Genomic DNA, 24,414 nt, shown 5'->3' with positions numbered 1-24,414 from the left:
ACTATACTCTTGTTCATAAGGAAAAAAATATTACTTTGCTTCCTATGACTCCTGATTCCATTTTGAAAGATGATATTAATAGAGCTAATAAAGCAAAACAGGAGAAGAATAAGAGTGAAAATAAGATTGTGGCAAAAGAATTTGAGCAACAAATGAATCCTAATACTAAACCATCTAGTGTTGCTTCTGAAATTAAATTGAAAAGTGCATGTTTATTTGCCACCAAATCTGATATTGATGAGCTAGATTTCAGCAAATCTGTTTGCTATGCTTTTGTGTGCAAAGAGGCATTATTTTCATTTGAGGACGTGCCTTCCTCTTTGCCTCCTGCTGTCACTAACATTTTGCAGGAGTTCGCTGACGTCTTTCCACAAGACGTGCCACCGGGATTACCGCCTATTCGAGGGATTGAGCATCAGATTGACTTAATTCCCGGTGCTTCACTGCCAAACCATGCACCATACCGTACCAATCCAGAGGAGACGAAGGAGATTATGAGTCAAGTACAAGAGCTTCTCGACAAAGGTTATATACGTGAATCCCTTAGTCCTTGTGCTGTTCCTATTATTCTAGTGTCGAAAAAGGATGGTACATCACGTATGTATGTTGATTGTAGAGGCATTAATAATATTACTATTCATTATCGTCATCCTATTCCTAGGATAGATGATATGCTTGATGAATTGAGTGGCTCTACAATATTCTCCAAAGTTGATTTGCGTAGTGGATACCATCAAATTCGTATGAAATTGGGAGATGAATGGAAAACAGCATTTAAAACTATGTTTGGATTATATGAGTGGTTAGTCATGGCTTTTGGGTTAACTAATGCACCTAGTACTTTCATGAGTTTAATGAACGAAGTTTTACATGCTTTCATTGGACGATTTGTGGTAGTTTACTTTGATGACATATTGATTTATAGCAGATCTTTGGAAGAACATTTGGAACATTTACGTGCTGTTTTTATTGCTCTGCGTGATGCACGTTTGTTTGGTAACCTTGGGAAATGCACCTTTTGCACCTTTTGCACCGCAGCCCAAAACGGTCACACAAGTGAGGAGTTTTCTTGGCCACGCTGGATTCTATAGGCGTTTTGTGAGAGATTTCAGCACCATTGCTGCACCTCTCAATGAGCTTACAAAGAAAGATGTGCCTTTTCTGTGGGGTACCGCACAGGAAGAAGCCTTCACGGTATTGAAAGATAAGTTGACACATGCTCCTTTACTCCAACTTCCTGATTTTAATAAGACTTTTGAGTTTGAATGTGATGCTAGTGGAATTGGATTAGGAGGTGTGTTATTACAAGACGGCAAATCTGTTGCATACTTTTCTAAAAAATTGAGTGGGCCTAGTCTGAATTATTCTACTTATGATAAAGAATTATATGCTCTTGTCCGGACTTTAGAAACATGGCAACATTATTTATGGCCCAAAGAATTTGTTATACACTCTGTTCATGAAGCTCTGAAACATATTAAAAGTCAAGCTAAACTAAATCGTAGACATGCTAAATGGGTTGAATTCAATTAGACTTTCCCTTATGTCATTAAACACAAGAAGGGAAAAGAAAATGTTATTGCTGATGCATTGTCTCGTCGCTATACTATGCTTTCACAACTTGACTTCAAAATATTTGGTTTGGAGACCATCAAAGATCAATATGTGCATGATGCTGATTTTAAAGATGTAATGCAGAATTGTAAAGAAGGAAGAATGTGGAACAAGTTTGTCGTTAACGATGGATTTGTGTTTCGTGCTAACAAGCTATGCATTCCAGCTAGCTCCGTTCGTCTTTTGTTGTTGCAGGAGGCGCATGGAGGAGGATTAATGGGACACTTTGGCATGAAGAAGACAGAGGACGTACTTGCTACACATTTCTTTTGGCCAAAGATGAGACGGGATGTTGAGCGTTTTATTGCTCGCTGCACTACATCCTGCACAAAAGCTAAGTCACGACTCAATCCTGCACAAAAGCTACACATTTCTTTTGCTCGCTGCACAAAAAGCTAAGTCACGACTCAATCCTCATGGTTTATATATGCCTTTGCCTGTACCTAGTGTTCCTTGGGAGGATATATCTATGGACTTTGTTTTAGGTTTACCTCGAACAAAGAAGGGGAGGGATAGCATATTTGTTGTCGTGGATAGATTCTCGAAAATGGCACACTTTATACCATGTCATAAAAGCGATGATGCTGTTAATGTTGCTGATTTGTTCTTTCGTGAAATTATTCGCTTGCAAGGTGTGTCAAATACTATTGTTTCAGATCTTGATACTAAATTTCTTAACCACTTTTGGAGATGTTTATGGGCTATGTTGGGGACTAAACTGCTTTTTAGTACTACTTGTCACCCCCAAACTGATGGACAAACTGAAGTAGTCAATAGAACATTGTCTACTATGCTTAGGGATGTTTTGAAGAGTAATAAGAAAATGTGGGAGGAATGCTTGCCTCATATTGAATTTGCTTATAATCGTTCATTGCATTCTACTACTAAGATGTGCCCTTTTGAAGTTGTGTATGGTTTCCTACCTCGTGCACCTATTGATTTGTTGCCTATTCCATCTTCGGAGAAGGTTAATTTTGATGCTAAACAACGTGTTGAATTGATTTTAAAAATGCATGAGTTAACTAAGGAAAACATTGAGTGTATGAATGCCAAATATAAACTTGCTAGAGATAAGGGTAGAAAACATGTTGTGTTTGCACCTGGAGATCTTGTTTGGTTACATTTGCGTAAGGATAGATTTCCTGATTTGCGCAAATTAAAGCTCATGCCACGTGCTGATGGTCCCTTTAAGGTGTTAGAGAAAATAAATGATAGTGCATATAAACTTGAGCTGCCTGCAGATTTTGGGGTTAGTCCCACTTTTAACATTGCAGATTTGAAGCCTTATTTGGGAGAGGAAGATGAGCTTCTGTCGAGGACGACTTCATTTCAAGAACGGGAGGATGATGAGGACATCAATACCATTGTTACACCCACAGCCCCTGCTGCTATACATACTGGACCAATTACTAGAGCTCGCGCACGCCAACTAAATTACGAGGTACTTCCGTTTCTTGGTAATGATTCTAATGTTCATGAGAATATGATGCTGCCTAAATTGGATACATTTGTTTTGCTTACAAATGAAGGGCCTAGCTTGGAGAAGGATGAACATTGGAGCAAGAACAAGCATGGAGATGATGGCATGCGCAAGGGGAACAAGAACGGAGTTAAAAGTGATGATTTAAGGTCTTTGAAGCCACCATAACGAGTGCATGAAGCCTTGGACGAAATATACAAGATGTCACTTCATAAATTTCGTCTAGAGGCTATTATAGGTGCTGCGTCACCTTTTTATTGGGCCAGGCCCATGTAATTTCGAAATACATAAGTATAGGCTATTTTTAGAGTCCGTATGTGTGGGGAAATAAGAGATAGGGTTGATTTCGGACCCCTCCACCAAGGGCCACGAAATTCCCCCTCTCTTCCTCCATATATACAGCCCTTAGGGCACCATTTAGACTTTGGGTTTTGTTTAGATTAAAGTTCGCCATAGCTGCAACTTCGCGTACTTCGTTTGTGTTCAACGACCAAACAAAGGCATCACAGAACCCCACCTTGATCAATAAAGCTTTCATCTTATATTAGCAATATCCAGATTGCAATCTCAGTTTCTTGCTTGTTCTTTGTTTGCTCGCAGGAAACAGACCCTCGTGGTCAGGTTGATCGTGCTCCGACGTGGTCAATAACCTCTCGGAGTTGGTTTAGCAATTGCTAAGGCGCGGCGTCCTCGCACGTTCGTAGTCGGATTGTCAAAGTCGACTTCCACCAAAGCTATATCCATCATCTCATCGAAAGACGGGACACCTTTGCCTCTATGAGATATGTACGTACACGTCTGCAACCACACAGACAACGATACATACACTTTGACCTAGTGGGTCCCAGCTATCAGGGAGGATAAGAATGCACTTCCTTGCATGCTAAGATATAGCTGGTGGGTTCCAGCTGTCAAGGGGAGGAATCATTTTTTCGCATAATAGGAAGGCACTTCTTTGCGTGCGAAGATGTAGCTGGTGGGTCCAGCTGTCAACCTCACCACATATAGTCCTCTTCCGATGATTGTCGTTCATTGACCATGTTGATGACACCGCGCCGAGAGCACCAACACGATGGACGACGGCGAGCCCTGGGAAGGGAACAAACCGGAGCCGGGGAAGACACGACAGTAGTTTCCCATGCGAAAGAGGGAGTATGAGGGTTGACTGGTTCAGCTGCGATGTGAGGCTGCCATCGCCAGAAAATAACAGGGGGTGTGGGTGAGTTAAGGGAAGGCCCGACCAGTGGTGGGAGTAGGGTGGGCGGTGATGCCTGCGCGGCAGCACAGCCAGCCACGGGAGGCGGGAGCAGGCTGTACAGCCAGAAGCAACACAACGGTTGGATTAACTTTCAATGATCACTGCTGCTAGAATTGTTTTCTTGACTAAGTTGACAAAGCGATGCATACACGTCAACTTAGTAGGCCCACAAGTCAGCCTCCAAATCGGGTGGGTCCCAGCTAGTAGTGGGAGGAATCATTTTTTCCACGTAATATTGATGCACTTGCTTGCGTGCGGAGATGTAGATGGTTGGTCCCACCTGCAATGGGAGGAACCATTTTTTCGCGTAATAAGGAGGCACTTGCTTGCGTGCGGCCATGGACCATATGGGTCCCTACTATCAGCCGCTCCACGTACATCCCTCTTCCAATGGCTGTCGTTTGTTGACTTCATTGACCACGCCGCGTCGAGAGCACCAACGCTGTGGACGATGGCGAGGCCCAGGAAGGGAACGACCTGGAGCCAGGGAAGACTCGGCAGTGGTTGACCACGCGGTGGGGAGTATGAGGGTTTACTGGTTCGGCTGCCATCACTGAAAAATAATAGGAAGTGTGGGTGAGTAGAGGAATGGCCTGGCTAGTGATAGGAGTAGGGTGGGGCGGTGAGGCATGCGCGGTAGCACAACCTGCCATGGGAAGCGGGAGCAAGCAGTCACACCGGCACTGGTTTGGGCGGCTGGAGCAAGAAGATCAGACATTGAAGAAGTAGCACGGCCGTTGGATTAACATCCAACTGTCACTACGACTAGAATCATTTGTGGACTAAGTTGACAAAGCCTTGCGTACACGTCAACCAGTAGACCCACAAGTGAGCCTCCAAATCTATCCCAAACAGCATTCATCCCGAAATTTCTAGCCAGATTCAAATTAATTTAAAAATTAAACATACCTTAATTTAAAATCCAATGAAATTTTACCCGCACAAAACAATGAAATTTAAATATGAAAATCCAAAAAAAGTAATTCGGAACTAATCGCATGTTTACTGTATTTTTTCAATTTACAGCCCATTTCTTATTACTGATAGCCCATTTTCTGGGCAAACCAAATGCATCCCTCCTTGTCTTGAAAGATTTCTGTCCCAGCAAGGCGTAGAAAAGCAGTAGGCCTCCATTGCGTATTCTGCAAAAAACAAAATAGTTGGGATAGCCATTTTCAGAAAGAAAAAAACTTGGGTGGTGTTGGGGATATAACTATTAGGTATGACACGTCCAGGAGGGGCCGGGTTATGCCTATGGCGATTCATAAAGCCCAAGACGGTACTGGAAGATGGCGGTTCAGTTAAGGGCCCAAGGCCCAAAGGCGACTTAAAGCCCATAGAGATAAATTGCCATATGTGTGTATGACTTGTGTTGTAAGACAGGAATCGGGTCCCCTTCGGAAGAATCCACGTCTTCATCGGCAAGATCAGTGAGCCGGGCCCTGAGCCAGACATCTGCACCGACATCATCGAGACGGTCCAGCGTGCGAGACCCGCACGAGCTCAGCCTGCCGAGAAGCGTGCCTTCGTGGGATGCATCCATGGAGGGGAACTTTCTGAAGGATCTGTGTCCGGCGGTGAGATGGCCATCTACTCTGATGGTAAATCATCCACGGGTGAGATAGATTCATTGTATCAATTGCAAGATGGCGGGCTTGGGAGCTGTTCCAATGATAGCAGTATTCCGGACCCCTTTGAGCCGCCAAGAAGAGTTGGGATCTTCATGACTGGCACACAACTCGGGCAAAACTATATGGCTGCGGCAGCAATGACTTCCGGGTCAGCAGTAGTGACGGCAGCCGGGGCAGGAGGCCCTGTGATGAGGACATCAATACAATTGTTACACCCACAGCCCCTGCTGCTATACATACTGGACCAATTACTAGAGCTCGCGCACGCCAACTAAATTACTAGGTACTTTCGTTTCTTGGTAATGATTCTAATGTTCATGAGAATATGATGCTGCCTAAATTGGATACATTTGTTTTTCTTACAAATGAAGGGCCTAGCTTGGAGAAGGATGAACATTGGAGCAAGAACAAGCATGGAGATGATGGCATGCACAAGAGGGACAAGGACGGAGTTACAAGTGATGATTTCAGGACTTTGAAGCCACCATAATGGGTGCATGAAGCCTTGGATGAAATATACAAGATGCCACTTCATAAATTTCATCTCGAGGCTATTCTAGGTGCTGCGTCACCTTATTATTGGGCCAGGCCCATGTAATTTTGAAATACATAAGTATAGACTATTTTTAGAGTCCGTATGAGTGGGGAAACAAGAGATAGGGTTGATTTCGGACCCCTCCACCAAGGGCCACGAAATTTCCCCCTCTTCCTCCATATATACAGCCCTTAGGGCATCGCTTAGACTTTGGGTTTTGTTTAGATTAAAGTTCGCCATAGCTGCAACTTCGCATACTTCGTTTGTGTTCAATGACCAGACAAAGGCGTCACAGAACCCCACCTTGATCAATAAAGCTTTCATTTTATATTCACAATATTCAGATTGCAATCTCAGTTGCTTGCTTGTTCTTCGTTTGCTCGCAGGAAACAGACCCTCGTGGTCAGGTTGATTGTGCTCCGGCGTGGTCAATAACCTCCCGGAGTTGGTTTAGCGATTGCTAAGGCGCGATGTCCTCCCACGTTCGTAGTCGGATCGTCAAAGTCGACTTCCACCAAAGTGAAATCCATCATCTCATCGAAAGACGGGACACCATTGCCTCTATCAAGTGGTATCAGATTTCCAGGTTGCTCGGTGAGATTATACAGTTTTTCGTAGTTTAGATCGAGTCTATTTTTCATACCTATAGTCCATGAAAAAGCCACAAAAAAAATTAGAGTTATGATGCGGAGCATCCCTCGCTCATCCCCATGGATGCATCTACATCTCCTTCAACACCACGTGGACCCATGACTCGAGCCCGCTCTAAGGCTATCGAAGATAAGGTGAACTCGCTCCTCTCCGAAATCCCTCTTTCTACTCAAGAGACATGGCTACTACCTCAGACGGAAACTCTGTGTGTGATCAGGTAAAACGCTGAAGAAGAAGCGACAGGCATCAACTCTCTGCTCAGCCCGGAACCTGCACGGAACTTCCGGCCCCCGGAACTTCCGGCCTGCCCGGAACTTCCGGCCTCCTTCGACATCGACCACCCCGGGCATGCCAACTTTCTGCTTAGCCCGGAACCTGCCCAGAACCTGGCCCGGAACTTCCGGCCCTGCCCGGAACTTTCGGCCCCCGGAAGCCAGCCCTGCCTCACCTGTGCCAACTTCCAGCTTAGGCCGGACCCTGCCCGGAACCTCCGGCGCCCGGAACTTCCAGCCTTGCCCGGAACTTCCGGCCCTGCGTGCGCGCAGCCACTTGGGCCGAGGCCCGTGTACCCATCCGCCCCGTAGACTATATATACTCCTTCATCCCGTACGTTTTAGGGTTAGCATTGGATTAGCTCATATTTGTGTGAGAGCCTTTGCTCATCCACTTGGATACTTCTCCTCGGAGTTCAGGACCTCTTTGGAGAAGATCCCCCAAGCGGATTCAAGACCCCTTTCTAGGGAAGACCATCAAGACCTCCGTACAGAGAAGACCGGTGCCTTTGTATCCTTACCTTTGTTGATTGTGGATCATATGCATCTCTTTGTGTTTGGTGATCTAGCACTCGTGTGATTGATTCGATGTCGGTTTCGTGATTCCCTCTCGTTCTCCCCGTGATTTCCCCTTTGTGCTTCCGTGTGTTCTTCGTGAATCTCCGTAGGACCCTCTACAAACATGAAAGATCGTCCAACTAGGGTTTTGCCCTACATCATTATGGTATCATGAGCCACGTTGATCATGTTTTTGGAGCCCCTACCCTTTGTTTTCTAGCCTGATTTTGTTGTTTTCGTCCTAATTCCGAAAATTACCCACCAAAAATAGCCCCAATTTTTTTTTGTGATTTGTTGGTGAGTTGAGATTTTGTTGGATTTGATCAATGGATTTGCTTTGTTTCGAGTGGATCTAGCTTCCCTGCCCTTCCTTCCTTCTAATTTCTTCTTTTTCCCCCGGATTTGGGTTTTGCCCATGTTTTTCCGCCCAAATCCGTGATCTCGAAGTCTCTGTTCTTGGCAGATTCCCGACCCCCGGAACTTTCGGCCTTGCCTGTACCTTTCGGCCACCGGACCTTCCGGTCATCCCCGGACCTTCCGCCCCCCGGACCTTCCGGCCATCCCCGGACCTTCCGGACCCCGGAACTTCCGTCTTGCCCGGAACTTCCGGCCTAGACAGAACGGTTGCACTTCTTCGACACTTTCGCTACTTCGGAAACTTCAATCACGGTGCAGCGACATCTTCGCCAACGTACTAAAGACCGTGCGCTGCATCCCCATCGACTTTCGCATCTGTTTCAACCTTCAACCGAAGCAAGGACGGTAACATCGACGACATCTTTGTCATACCTTGCAATTGCATTGATAACCCAAATTGCCTCATTTCGCGTAGCTTACCCATCGAGACTAGCCATTGAGTATTGCAGGCAACATGACTTGTGCACATTAGGGATCATACTCCATAAGCATACATACCATACCATAGTGGTGCATATCTTGGGATCCACGGGTGTGTCACAAAGTTGTCATAGCATACACACTTGCTATCTTGGTTCGTAAAGTTTTGCATGAGAAAAGAGCTCAAAAGTGAAAGAGCCACCCAAGCTTTTAAGCAAAGAGGAAAGATAAGAAAAGAGCTTATGAGCAAGAACCATAGCATCATACAACATTAAGATTGTCATATTGGATCATCTTGGATCATTGCACCGAAATATCATACATATAGCATACTTGGGATAGAGATCGTTGCATTTTTGCCTAGTAGGTTGTGCACAAGTTTGCGTATCCGCCTATTGTGCAATCGTGCTAGCGTCTCTCTAGTATTGTGCAACAAGAGCATTTTCGTGGCTTCCACATTTTGGCTCACTTTTGGATTGCACAATCCCACTTATCTATTTGCGTGTGTGTTTCCGTGTACCCATACTTGCTTGGTCTACTTGTTGCATTTGCAAATTTGTGAACCTTTTCCAACATTATTGAAGCTCACTTACTATTGCATCAAATTTTGTGCCACCATCCTAACCAAGCTCCACCAAAAGCTTTTACGTGTGTAGGTGTGCGAACCGACAAGAATTGGTACCAACAGTGCTATTTCATTGTCCGTATTTGAGTGGACTTGATCCATCTTCAACTTCGGTCAAGGTACATTTGGTACACGTTCTTTTCCTCCTAACACTTACAATTTGCTTGGTATGATGGATAGGCCAAGTTCTTCTACAAATCCACCTCTCATCGAGAACGGCGACGACATGTCATCATTCGTCACAAAGAGCCACCTCTTTGGTGCTCAAAGGGCGTTACACCAAGAGCAACAAGCTATGAACGACCGCATCGACAACCTCACCACCGACTTGCGACTCTCCGAGCAACGTACAAGTGACTACTTCGATAACAAGTTCGACTCTCACAAGCAAGAAAATGATGCAAGAATGGACGAGATCCGCGCCTTGATGAGGAACCGGCATCCTTACACTTCTTCATCCTCAAGACGGAGCCGCTCAAGTCGACACTCCGACGACACGTTCTCCAACACAAGTACACCGTCATCGACCATTCTTCGACGAGCCGCGCGTCAAGACCATCATGCATCTCGGAACCCACTACAAGACAAGCATTCACAAGAGCAAGTCGATGAACAAGTCCCTCGTCCTCAATCAAACCAAGTGGATTTCGCTCAAGCTCAAGAACGGCAACGACTACGGCGCCAAGAAGAAGAACGAGCGCGTCTACACCAAGAAGAACAAGACGCCGAAGCTCAACGCCTTCAACAACAACAACATGAAGCGCAAGCTCTTGAGGCGCAACGTGTGATAGAGGCGGGGTGTCCCGATCTTTCGATGAGATGATAACTATCGATTTGGTGGAGACGACTTTGACGATCCGACTACAAACGTGCACGATGTTGCGCCTTAGCAATCGCTAAACCAATCTCCTGAGGTTATTGACCACGCCGGAAGCACGGTCAACCTGACCACGAAGGTCTATTCCTGCAAGCAATCGAAGAACAAGCAAGAATATGATAAAAGCAATCTGAATATTGCGAGTATATATGAAGTTTTGATAAAGATGGGGATCCGTAAGCGGTCTTGGTCTGGTCGTTGGACACAAACGAAGTACACGAAGTTGCAATGGCTAACTTTTAACTAAACAAATCCCAAGGAAAAGCTACTAGATGGATCTACTTATATAGGAGCAAGTGGTGGCGGCCAAGGAGGTGGGAGGACGTCCCAAGGCAGCCTAAAACTAAATCTAGGTTGTACAAGGCCAATGGGCCCAAGTGGAGGTGATGTAACACCTTTGGACTTGTAGTTTGACTCGGATTCTGCTGCAGCATCAGATTGTTTCGTCCACAACTCAACGCTCCGGACGAATTTGAAGCTGATTTCAATTGGGTTGGAAAGTGCACGAAATCTAGTTTCCAATGCAAAAAGAATCACCCAATTCGGAGTCCGTATGAAAAACTTGTGTGCGTTTTGAGTCAGGTATGTCTGTGTAGTCCGAATCTGAATCCAGAACGTGAGAGACTTGGACTCTATATTCTCTTGGGCCAAAAGTGACGTGAGAGAACTTTTTGGACAGCAAATAAACATCTCTTTCTTCCTTATCTTCATATGTGGATTGTACAAATGTCCCATACACCTGCAATTAGACAAAACACAAAAGTGTGTGAAGTATTTTTGTTCTGGATAACATAAATAGATTATTGAATAGTTTGCACTAGAAATCACCTGACAAATATGCATATATGCAATATTTTTGGTCATATCCAAGGTAGTCATGTCCTCATCATCCTCCCCTTCTTGAAAATAAAGCCGTCCTCGGCGTTGCTTAATCTGAAATGTGGCTAACAAAAGAGACAAGGTGTACATGTTGTATATGTATATGTCATCCATTTTTACTTCCCTTGATTTTTGCATATATGACACACGAATAGATGAGTAACTTGCATAGTTCATAAAATCTAAAGCCAAAAAATTAGCACAAGAAGTAGAAGGCATGAAAATATTGCAACTCAGTTTGCACATATAAGTGAAGCTCTTATTCATTTCAAAAGATTGACAATGTTCATCATTAAACCATCCCAACATTGGTGAATAAACCTTACTTGCATCAAGTTTACATGCTACAACATGCTTAAATAAGCAAACATGTAATAAGTCATTTAACACAGAATCATCACCAAGATTAGAGGTCATATCAAAATGATTAAACATTGGTTCTTTTGCATTAATAGTTAATTCAATGGGTGCACTCAAAATTGTTGGTATTTCAGTTGTTTGATCACATGGCAAAGTCAAATTATCAACGTAGTCCTCTAAAATAGGTGGTGTGATCAAAGTAGTGGGTAGCTCATCAGATGGTGCATTCAAATTGACAAGGCATTCATCATTCTCATGTAGAGATGGAAGATCAGTACCTTTGTCATTACCTCTTATGATCAACTCAGATGATGTAGCCACTCTCGGGGGCGATGTGTCACATGGTGGAGGTGATGTAGTCCTGACAACAACGGATGTGGTTGTCATAGTATGCCTAGTAGTTGAAGGAACAATCATATCAACTCTTGGAATGTGCACCGTGCGCTTGTTCTCCTCGTGGCCAACACGTCGTTTTATTTCCTGTTCAGCTTTGCAAGCAAGATGAAACAAATGGTCCATAGGATAACACTCTTCATGAATTAGTATCTCTTGAATATCACGGTTTAATCCTCCCCAAAATCTATCCATAAAATCATCTTCACTTTCTTCTAAAGAGAAATGCAACAAGGTAGTTTGTAAATCATCATAATATTTTGTTACAGTTTCACTACCTTGTTTTAAGTGTTGCAACTTCTTAATCATGACACGAGTATAATAAGCAGGGACGAAAGTATGTCGTATGGCAAGTTTCAAATCATCCCAAGTAGTAGGTATATAATCAGGGTGTAACCGACAATATTCACTCCACCAAACCAAAGCATAACCAGTGAAAGAACCAACCGCAACCTTAACCTTTTTATGTTCATTGAAATTATGGGAAGCAAATATATTTTTTATGTCGAACTCCCATTCAATATATAAAGCAGGTTTAAAACGACCATTAAATGGTGGTATAGATACATTAACCTGATCATGTGCATTTGGATGTTTGTGCACCTCTTGTGACGGTTGTGGTATTTGCAAAGGTGGTGGCACGTCTCCCGCGACCGACAAAGCCCATGAATTGACTCTGGATCCTGTCATGATTAGTAGAACAAGAAACAAAACCCAAAAATAATGTTCCTATAACTACTAGGATGTGGTGGTAAAACGCTCACAGTAAAGCAAATATCAATGTCTTACAAGTTCTTACCATGCAGCAGGCGGTGATCGGCAACCAGCGGTGTCAAGTAACTCCGAATATTGAGTAAAGCGATTGCCAGGGGAGCGTACGTATACACGGTGTAGAAATATGTGGAGCTGGGTTGGCTATATATGGTAGCAAAAGATTAGCAATAATCAATTCAAAGATGCAATGTTGAATAAACGCTCAACGACGGTACTGTGCTGGTCCTAGGCTAGACCGGACTAGAGACGCGAGCCTAGAACACTAATGAGGTCACGGCGTAGCACAACTAGCATCAATGAAGGATACTAAGTAGCTCTTGACAGCAAGATATAAGTGAAGATCACAACGGCAGTGAAGATAATAATGAAAAACAACTGCCAAGCAGGATATACAATAACTCTCTCTCCAACTTTCCTCTTGAAAAGTTTGAGACAATTTTCTGATAAATTCTTTCAAAGAATGCTACTAACTCAAGCTTTCCAATGCAAAAAGAATCACTCAATTCCGAGTTGATATGAGGAGTCAAAGAATTCTAAAACTGGCCTGAAAAATTGGAACAAGTTGTGTTCACGAACTTCGGAGGGCAAAAAGACCTATTTCGAAGCCGATTTTGAGGTGTCAAATATTGAACTAGCTTCTGCAACTATTTAGATGCGGCTCGTCGCTATCTTCAATTTGAGTACTCACGGAGCCAAAACTGACTTCGTATGAGGAAGAAACACCTGTTTTACTGAACAGTGCGCAAAACAGATTCCAATCCGAATTCAGGTACGAGATTGATTCTAAATAGATCCAATTTTTTTCTTCTCTCTTTTTTTCTCACGCTTTTTTTTTCTTCTCTCTATTTTTCTTTCCTTTTTTTCTCTTTTTTTTTCTCCCTCTTTCCAAGACAAACTAGATAAGATGCAGATTGGATCAGGCGAAGATGTGAATGACCTCAACTATGATTATGACAATGAACAGTGCATAGCACGTGGTGGAAATTAATAGATGTGATGGTGGACAGCGGAATGGATAATGATGCAGCGGTGGCGTGACTAATGTGAACAGAACTCAAAACTCTAAAGGAACTAGACACTAAGACAAGCAACTGACACGACGATGCAACCGATAATTCAACTATGCAAGCAATGAATAGAAAATTGCAAAGGCTCAGACTGGCTTGGATAAAGGATGAACAGATCTAACTTTTTTTTGTGGCTTTTTCTTGGACAATAGGTAAGAAAATAAATTTATCTAAGAAAAACTGGAAATTCTCACCGAGCAACCTGAAAACTGATACCACTTGATAGAGGCGGGGTGTCCCGATCTTTCGATGAGATGATAACTATCGATTTGGTGGAGACGACTTTGACGATCCGACTACAAACGTGCACGACGTTGCTCCTTAGCAATCGCTAAACCAATCTCTTGAGGTTATTGACCACGCCGGAGCACGATCAACCTGACCACGAAGGTCTATTCCTGCAAGCAATCGAAGAACAAGCAAGAATATGATAAAGGCAATCTGAATATTGCGAATATGTATGAAGTATTGATAAAGGTGGGGATCCGTAAGCGGTCTTGGTCTGGTCGTTGGACACAAACGAAGTACACGAAGTTGCAATGGCTAACTTTTAACTAAACAAATCCCAAGGAAAAGCTACTAGATGGATCTACTTATATAGGAGCAAGGGGTGGCGGCCAAGGAGGTGGGAGGACGTCCCAAGGCAGCCTAAAACTAAATCTAGGTCGTACAAGGCCAATGGGCCCAAGTGGAGGTGATGTAACACCTTTGGACTTGTAGTTTGACTCGGATTCTGCTGCAGCATCAGATTGTTTCGTCCACAACTCAACGCTCCGGACGAATTTGAAGGTTATTCCAATTGGGTTGGAAAGTGCACGAAATCTAGTTTCCAATGCAAAAAGAATCACCCAATTCGGAGTCCGTATGAAAAACTTGTGTGCGTTTTGAGTCAGGTATGTCTGTGCAGTCCGAATCTGAATCCAGAACGTGAGAGACTTGGACTCTATCTTCTCTTCGGCCAAAAGTGACGTGAGAGAACTTTTTGGACAGCAAATAAACATCTCTTTCTTCCTTATCTTCATATGTGGATTGTACAAATGTCTCATACACCTGCAATTAGACAAAACACAAAAGTGTGTGAAGTATTTTTGTTCTGGATAACATAAATAGATTATTGAATAGTTTGCACTAGAAATCACCTGACAAATATGCATATATGCCATATTTTTGGTCATATCCAAGGTAGTCATGTCCTCATCAACGTGCCCTTCGAGATTCGAGCCGAGCCATTGCCAACCGCAATCACGAGCGGCGCAATCAAGAGGAAGCCCTTCGAGAAGAAATCCAAGAGCGGAACTACCAAACGCGTGTACAACGTCAAGCTCCTCAAGCCCCTCCACAAGCTCGTCAAGCTCCTCTTCAACCTCAAGTTCAACAAGAGCAAGTTGATCATGGACTTCTTCCGCGCCAAGAGCAACATGAGGATGACTATCCTCCATGTCAAGGACGTCATCATCACCATCGCCAACAACACAATGAAGAGCAACGCTATGGCAAGCTCAAGTTCACAATGCCCAAGTTCAATGGAAGCAATGATCCGGAAGAGTACCTCTCATGGGCATTGAAGGTCGACAAAATCTTTCCTTTGCACAACTATGAGGAAGAGAAGAAGATCGCTATGGCATCACTTGAGTTCCAAGACTATGTGCTCATATGGTGGGAACAAGTCCTTGAACGCCGTGAAGCAAGAGGTGAACCACCAATCACCACTTGGGCTCAAATGAAGGATGTCATGCGGGCACGCTTTGTACCAACCTACTACAACCGCGATCTCTTCAAGAAGCTACAACTCCTCAAGCAAGGAACAAAGAGTGTTGAAGAATACTACAAGGAAATGGAGATAGCCATGATTCGAGCCAATGTCAAGGAAGATGATGAGTAAACAATGGCGCATTTCTTGAATGGACTCAATCATCCCATCAAGAAGATTGCCGACTTCCAACCCTATTCCAACCTCATTGAGCTCATACATCAAGCAACCAAGGTGGAACGTCAAGTGCAAGATGACTTCAAGTACGCCAAGTACTCATCCAAGACCTACGGTTTCTCCAACATCCAAGCTTCAACGACTCCTTCAACATCTACATCAACCAAACCTTCTCAAAGCAACAACGACAAGTCAAGTTACAAGAAAACTTCGGCAAGTTCAAGTTGTCTTCCTCCTATGACAAGCAACTTCAAACCGCGTGCTTCATCATCTACTCCAACCGATGAGACCGTCAAAACAAGCTCCTTCAAGTGTTTCACTTGCGGCGGCCGAGGCCACAAGTCCTACCAATGCACGAACAAGCGCACCATGATCCTCAACGACGACGGCACATATGACTCAATGAGTGAAGAGGAGATGGAAGCCATTGAGCAAGTGGCCATGCACCGGCACGTGAACGAGGATGAAGATGATCAAGTCTTTTGTGATGAGGATTCGAGCCCGCTCTCGTTGTCTCCAAAGTCTTGACACTTCAACATCAACAAGAAGAAGACCAACGATGCCACATCTTCCACACTAAGACCGGCATCAATGGAAGGTCCGTCAAGGTCATCATCGATGGAGGTAGTTTCCACAACTTGGCAAGTGAAGAACTATGTTCAAAGCTTCAATTGGTGAAGAGGAAGCACCCGCACCCCTACAAGGTTCAATGGCTAAGTGACTCCGGCACTATACGAGTCGAGCATACAGTCCAAGTCTCTTGGAAGACACTTTGGAGTGTGATGTGGTCCCAATGACTGTTTGCCACCTCCTTCTTGGTCGACCATGGCAATTCGACCGTGGTATCATCCACAATGGGCGCACCAATCACTATAGCTTCAAGATGAAACGGAAGGAGTATGTGCTACGACCTATGTCTCCTAGTCAAATGATAGCCGACAAGCAAACCACCCACCATGGAGAGAAGAGTGAGAAAGTGACCCACCCAAAAGTGAGTGAGAGCCACAAGCCAAATATGAGCGCCTCTTCGCCTAGAGAGAAAAACCTCATCCTATTTGCCACCAAAAGTGAGATAAGAGAAGTGTGTGAGAACCCATCGAGTGTGATGCACTTCGTCCTTGTGTGCAAAGATGGAGAGCCAACAACTAACACCTCTCACGAGTTACCTTTAGTGTTTCAGTCTCTTTTGCAGGAATTCAAAGATGTCTTCCCCGATGAGCTACCTCCGGGTCTACCTCCACTACGAGGCATTGAGCATCGAATCGACCTCATCCCGGGAGCGCCACTTCCAAACAAAGCCCCATATCGTGTCAATCCCGAAGAAACCAAGGAGATTCAGCGACAAGTACAACAACTCATCGACAACGGTCATGTACATGAAAGCTTAAGCCCATGTGCCATTCCCGTTATAGTTGTACCTAAACCCGATGGCAGTTTTCGCTTGTGTTCTGATTGTAGACCCATAAACGCCATCACCGTCCGTTATAGGCACCCCATTCCTCGCTTAGATGATATGCTTGATGAACTTAGTGGAGCCAACTTTTTCTCAAAAATAGATCTTAAAAGTGGCTATTATAAAATTCGCATTCAAGAAGGTGATGAATGGAAAACCGCTTTCAAAACTAAATTTGGCTTATATGAGTGGTTAGTGATGCCTATGGGTTTGTCGAAAGCACCCGGAACTTTCGTGCGTCTTATGCATCATGTGCTTAGACCTTACATTGGAGTCTTCGTTGTGGTTTACTTTGATGATATCCTTGTGTTTAGCAAAACCATGAAAGAGCACATTAATCATGTTAACTCTATGTTGCAAACCCTCTGAAAGGAAAGCCTTTATGCAAACTTGAAAAAATGCACTTTTGGCGTTGACAAAGTGGTTTTCTTGGGTTTTGTTGTCTCTTCCAAGGGTGTCCATGTTGATGAAACTAAAATTGAAGCAATTAAAACTTGGCCCCAACCCACCAATTTGCAACAAGTGCGTAGTTTTCTTGGTCTTGCAGGATTTTATCGCCGCTTTGTGAAAAACTTTAGCACAATTGCCGCTCCTTTACATGCTTTGAGTAAGAAGAATGCTCCTTTTGTTTGGTGATCTTTGCAATCCACCGCTTTTGATGAGCTCAAGTCTTTGCTTACTCATGCTCCGATTCTTGCTTTACCCAACTTTGACAAAACTTTTGAGGTTCATTGTGATGCAAGTGGTACCGGAATTGGCGGAGTTTTGATGCAAGAAAAAAGAGCCATTGCTTATTTTAGTGAAAAACTCTCCGGTGCTCAACTTAACTCTCCCATCTATGACAAAGAATTATATGCTTTAGTGCGTGTCCTACATGTTTGGGAACATTATCTTAGACCTCATGAGTTTGTCATCCATACCGATCATGAAACACTTAAGTACCTAAAAGGTCAAACTAAGTTGAACAAGCGTCATGCCAAATGGAGTGAATTTATAGAATCTTTCCCCTATGTGATCAAGTACATTAAGGGTAAGGAAAATGTAGTTGCCAATGCACTTTCACGCATATGCACGTTTGTGACTAAACTTGAGTTGAATGTTATTGGTTTTGAGCATATAAAAGACTTATATGAGCATGATCATTCTTTTGCTATTCTTTATGCTAAGTGTTTGACACACACATCTTGGGAACGATATTACATAAAGGATGATTATCTTATGAGAGCTAACAAACTATGCATTCCCGAGTCTTCTCTTCGTTTGCTCCTTTTGCAAGAGGCTCATGGAGGTGGACTCATGGGACACTTTGGACGCGACAAGACTTTCGCCACGCTCTCCAAGAACTACTTTTGGCCAAAGATGTTCTGCGATGTCTCACGCTTCACCACCCGATGCTCTACATGTCGCAAAGCTAAGTCTAAAGCTCAATCTCATGGTCTTTACATGCCTCTTCCTATTCCTTATCAATCATGGGAAGACATTAGTATGGATTTTGTACTTGGTTTGCCTAGAACTCAAAATGGAAAGGATTCCGTGTTTGTCGTTGTGGACAGATTTTCTAAAATGGCACATTTCATTCCTTGCAACAAGATAGACGATGCTTCACATATTGCCAATCTATTTTGTAGGGAAATCCCGCGACTTCATGGAGTACCAAAGACAATTGTCTCTGACTGTGACGTCAAGTTCTTGAGTTACTTTTGGAAGACCCTATGCGCCAAGCTCGGCATCAAGCTGTTGTTCTCTACGGCATACCACCCTCAAACCGACGGCCAAACGGAGGTGAAGAACCGTACACTCTCCACTCTACTACGCGTGTTGATCAAGAGGAACATCAAGGAGTGGGAAGAGTGCCTACCCATCTCCGAGTACGCCTACAACCGTGCAAGACATTCGACGACCGGCAAGTCCCCCTTCGAGGTCGTCTACGGCTTCAACCCATTGTCCCCATTGGACATCCTACCTCTTCCTCTACAAGAGCGAACCAACCTCGACGCAAGTGCCGTGCAAGCTACATAAAGAAGATGCATGAAGATACAAGGCACACCATCGAGCGATAAACACAACGACTAGCGACCAAGCTCAACGTCCACAAGCAACCCATGGTCTTCAACATTGGTGATCTAGTGTGGCTACACCTTCGCAAGGACCGCTTCCCCATCGAACGCAAGTCCAAGCTTCTCCCTCGAGCTGACGGACCTTTCAAGGTGCTAGCACGCTACAACGACAACGCCTACAAGATTGACCTACCTCGAGACAAGTACAATGTGAGCGACATCTTCAACATCAAGGACCTCGCACCTTACCATGGAGATGAAGTTTTTGATCCGAGGTCGGATCTCTCCCAAGGGGGAAGAGATGATGCGAGCATCCCTCGCTCATCCCCATGGACGCATCTACATCTCCTTCAACACCACGTGGACCCATGACTCGAGCCCGCTCTAAGGCTATCGAAGATAAGGTGAACTCGCTCCTCTCCGAAATCCCTCTTTCTACTCAAGAGACATGGCTACTACCTCAGACGGAAACTCTGTGTGTGATCAGGTACAACACTGAAGAAGAAGCGACAGACGTCAACTCTCTGCTCAGCCCGGAACCTGCACGGAACTTCCGGCCCCCGGAACTTCCGGCCTGCCCGGAACTTCCGGCCCCCGGAACTTCCGGCCTCCTTCGACATCGACCACCCCGGGCATGCCAACTTTCTGCTTAGCCCGGAACCTGGCCCGGAACTTCCGGCCCACAGAACCTCCGGCCCTGCCCGGAACTTCCGGCCCCCGGAAGCCAGCTGATGAGGACATCAATACAATTGTTACACCCACAGCCCCTGCTGCTATACATACTGGACCAATTACTAGAGCTCGTGCACGCCAACTAAATTACCAGGTACTTTCGTTTCTTGGTAATGATTCTAATGTTCATGAGAATATGATGCTGCCTAAATTGGATACATTTGTTTTGCTTACAAATGAAGGGCCTAGCTTGGAGAAGGATGAACATTGGAGCAAGAACAAGCATGGAGATGATGGCATGCGCAAGGGGAACAAGAACAGAGTTACAAGTGATGATTTCAGGACTTTGAAGCCACCATAATGGGTGCATGAAGCCTTGGACGAAATATACAAGATGCCACTTCATAAATTTCGTCTCGAGGCTATTTTAGGTGCTGCGTCACCTTATTATTGGGCCAGGCCCATGTAATTTCGAAATACATAAGTATAGGCTATTTTTAGAGTCCGTATGTGTGGGGAAACAAGAGATAGGGTTGATTTCGGACCCCTCCACCAAGGGCCACGAAATTCCCCCTCTTCCTCCATATATACAGCCCTTAGGGCATCGTTTAGAATTTGGGTTTTGTTTAGATTAAAAGTTCGCCATAGCTGCAACTTCGCGTACTGATAGAGGCGGAGGTGTCCCGTCTTTCGATGAGATGGTGGATTTCGCTTTGGTGGAAGTCGACTTTGACGATCCGACTACGAACGTGCGAGGACGTCGCGCCTTAGCAATCGCTAAACCAACTCCGAGAGGTTATTGACCACGCCGGAGCACGATCAACCTGACCACGAGGGTCTGTTTCCTGCGAGCAAACGAAGAACAAGCAAGAAACTAAGATTGCAATCTGGATATTGCGAATATAAGATGAAAGCTTTATTGATCAAGGTGGGGTTCTGTGACGCCTTTGTCTGGTCGTTGAACACAAACGAAGTACGCGAAGTTGCAGCTATGGCGAACTTTTAATCTAAACAAAACCCAAAGTCTAAACGATGCCCTAAGGGCTATATATATGGAGGAAGAGGGGGGAATTTCGTGGCCCTTGGTGGAGGGGTCCGAAATCAACCCTATCTCTTGTTTCCCCACACATACGGACTCTAAAAAATAGCCTATACTTATGTATTTCGAAATTACATGGGCCTGGCCCAATAATAAGGTGACGCAGCACCTAAAATAGCCTCGGGACGAAATTTATGAAGTGGCATCTTGTATATTTCGTCCAAGGCTTCATGCACCCATTATGGTGGCTTCAAAGTCCTGAAATCATCACTTGTAACTCCGTTCTTGTTCCCCTTGCGCATGCCATCATCTCCATGCTTGTTCTTGCTCCAATGTCCATCCTTCTCCAAGCTAGGCCCTTCATTTGTATGCAAAACAAATGTATCCAATTTAGGCAGCATCATATTCTCATGAACATTAGAATCATTACCAAGAAACAAAAGTACCTGGTAATTTAGTTGGCGTGCACGAGCTCTAGTAATTGGTCCAGTATGTATAGCAGCAGGGGCTGTGGGTGTAACAATTGTATTGATGTCCTCATCATCCTCCCCTTCTTGAAATGAAGTCGTCCTCGACGGAAGTTCATCTTCCTCACCCAAATAAGGCTTCAAATCTGCAATGTTAAAAGTGGGACTAACCCCAAAATCTGCAGGCAGCTCAAGTTTATATGCATTATCATTTATTTTCTCTAACACCTTAAAGGGACCATCAGCACGTGGCATTAGCTTTGATTTGCGCAAATCAGGAAATCTATCCTTACGCAAATGTAACCAAACAAGATCTCCAGGTGCAAACACAACATGTTTTCTACCCTTATCTCCAGCAAGTTTATATTTAGCATTCATACGCTCAATGTTTTCCTTAGTTAACACATGCATTTTTAAAATTAATTCAGCACGTTGTTTAGCATCAAAATTAACCTTCTCCGAAGATGGAAGAGGCAACAAATCAATAGGTGCACGAGGTAGGAAACCATACACAACTTCAAAAGGGCACATCTTAGTAGTAGAATGCAATGAACGATTATAAGCAAATTCAATATGAGGCAAGCATTCCTCCCACATTTTCTTATTATTCTTCAAAACAGCCCTAAGCATAGTAGACAACGTTCTATTGACTACTTCAGTTTGTCCATCAGTTTGGGGGTGACAAGTAGTACTAAAAAGCAGTTTAGTCCCCAACTTAGCCCATAAACATCTCCAAAAGTGGCTAAGAAATTTAGTATCACGATCTGAAACAATAGTATTTGGCACACCATGCAAGCGAATAATTTCACGAAAGAACAAATCAGCAACATTAACAGCATCATCGCTTTTATGACATGGTATAAAGTGTGCCATTTTCGAGAATCTATCCACGACAACAAATATGCTATCCCTCCCCTTCTTTGTTCGAGGTAAACCTAAAACAAAATCCATAGATATATCCTCCCAAGGAACACTAGGTACAGGCAAAGGCATATATAAACCATGAGGATTGAGTCGTGCCATTTTTCAGAAAAGTATGCAACGGGTTTGCCATCTTGTAATAACACACCTCCTAATCCAATTCCACTAGCATCACATTCAAGCTCAAAAATCTTATTAAAATCAGGAAGTTGGAGTAAAGGAGCATGTGTCAACTTATCTTTCAATACCGTGAAGGCTTCTTCCTGTGCGGTACCCCAAAGAAAAGGCACATCTTTCTTTGTAAGCTCATTGAGAGGTGCAGCAATGGTGCTGAAATCTCTCACAAAACGCCTATAGAATCCAGCGAGGCCAAGAAAACTCCTCACTTGTGTGACCGTTTTGGGCTGCGGCCAACTCTCAATAGCTTCAATCTTGGCTTTATCAACTTCAATTCCCTGTGGAGTAACAACATAGCCAAGAAAAGATACTCGGTCGGTGCAAAAGGTGCACTTCCCAAGGTTACCAAACAAACGTGCATCACGTAGAGCAATAAAAACAGCACGTAAATGTTCCAAATGTCCCTCCAAAGAACTGCTATAAATCAATATGTCATCAAAGTAAACTACCACAAATCGTCCAATGAAAGCACGTAAAACTTCGTTCATTAATCTCATGAAAGTACTAGGTGCATTAGTTAACCCAAAAGGCATGACTAACCACTCATATAATCCAAACTTAGTTTTAAATGCTGTTTTCCATTCATCTCCCAATTTCATACGAATTTGGTGGTAGCCACTACGCAAATCAACTTTGGAGAATATTGTAGAGCCACTCAATTCATCAAGCATATCATCTAGCCTAGGAATAGGATGACGATAACGAATAGTAATATTATTAATGCCTCTACAATCAACACACATACGTGATGTACCATCCTTTTTCGGCACTAGAATAATAGGAACAGCACAAGGACTAAGGGATTCGCGTATATAACCTTTGTCGAGAAGCTCTTGTACTTGACGCATAATCTCCTTCGTCTCCTCTGGATTGGTACGGTATGGTGCACGGTTTGGCAGTGAAGCACCGGGAATTAAGTCAATCTGATGCTCAATCCCTCGAATAGGCGGTAATCCCGGTGGCACGTCTTGTGGAAAAACGTCAGCGAACTCCTGCAAAATGTTAGTGACAGCAGGAGGCAAAGAGGAAGGCACGTCCTCGAATGGAAATAATGCCTCTTTGCACACAAAAACATAGCAAACAGATTTGCTGAAATCTAGCTCATCAATATCAGATTTGGTGGCAAATAAACATGCACTTTTCAATTTAATTTCAGAAGCAACACTAGATGGTTTATTATTAGGCTTCATTTGTTGCTCAAATTCTTTTGCCACAATCTGATTTTCACTCTTATTGGCTAGCATGGAGATGGTGGAGAAGCTTTCTCTCACCACAAGACCACATCCACATCCTTACTACATCCAATGGTTCAACAACAGCGGCAAGGTTAAGGTAACACGTATTGTTCGTGTGCATTTTAGTATCTCTACATATGCTGATTATGTTGATTGTGATGTGGTACCTATGCAAGCATGTTCCTTATTACTTGGTAGACCATGGCAATTTGATAAAAATTCTGTACACCATGGTAGAAACAATCACTATACTCTTGTTCATAAGGATAAAAATATTACTTTGCTTCCTATGACTCCTGATTCCATTTTGAAAGATGATATTAATAGAGCTAATAAAGCACAACAGGAGAAGAATAAGAGTGAAAATCAGATTGTGGCAAAAGAATTTGAGCAACAAATGAAGCCTAATAATAAACCATCTAGTGTTGCTTCTGAAATTAAATTGAAAAGTGCATGTTTATTTGCCACCAAATCTGATATTGATGAGTTAGATTTCAGCAAATCTGTTTGCTATGCTTTTGTGTGCAAAGAGGCATTATTTTCATTCGAGGACGTGCCTTCCTCTTTGCCTCCTGCTGTCACTAACATTTTGCAGGAGTTCGCTGACATTTTTCCACAAGACGTGCCACCGGGATTACCGCCTATTCGAGGGATT

This window comes from Triticum dicoccoides, chromosome 4B (assembly GCF_002162155.2).
Source record: "Triticum dicoccoides isolate Atlit2015 ecotype Zavitan chromosome 4B, WEW_v2.0, whole genome shotgun sequence".
Classification (NCBI taxonomy): domain Eukaryota; kingdom Viridiplantae; phylum Streptophyta; class Magnoliopsida; order Poales; family Poaceae; genus Triticum; species Triticum dicoccoides.
The sequence above is the reverse complement of the archived record's forward strand: the minus strand, read 5'-3'. Positions refer to the sequence as shown.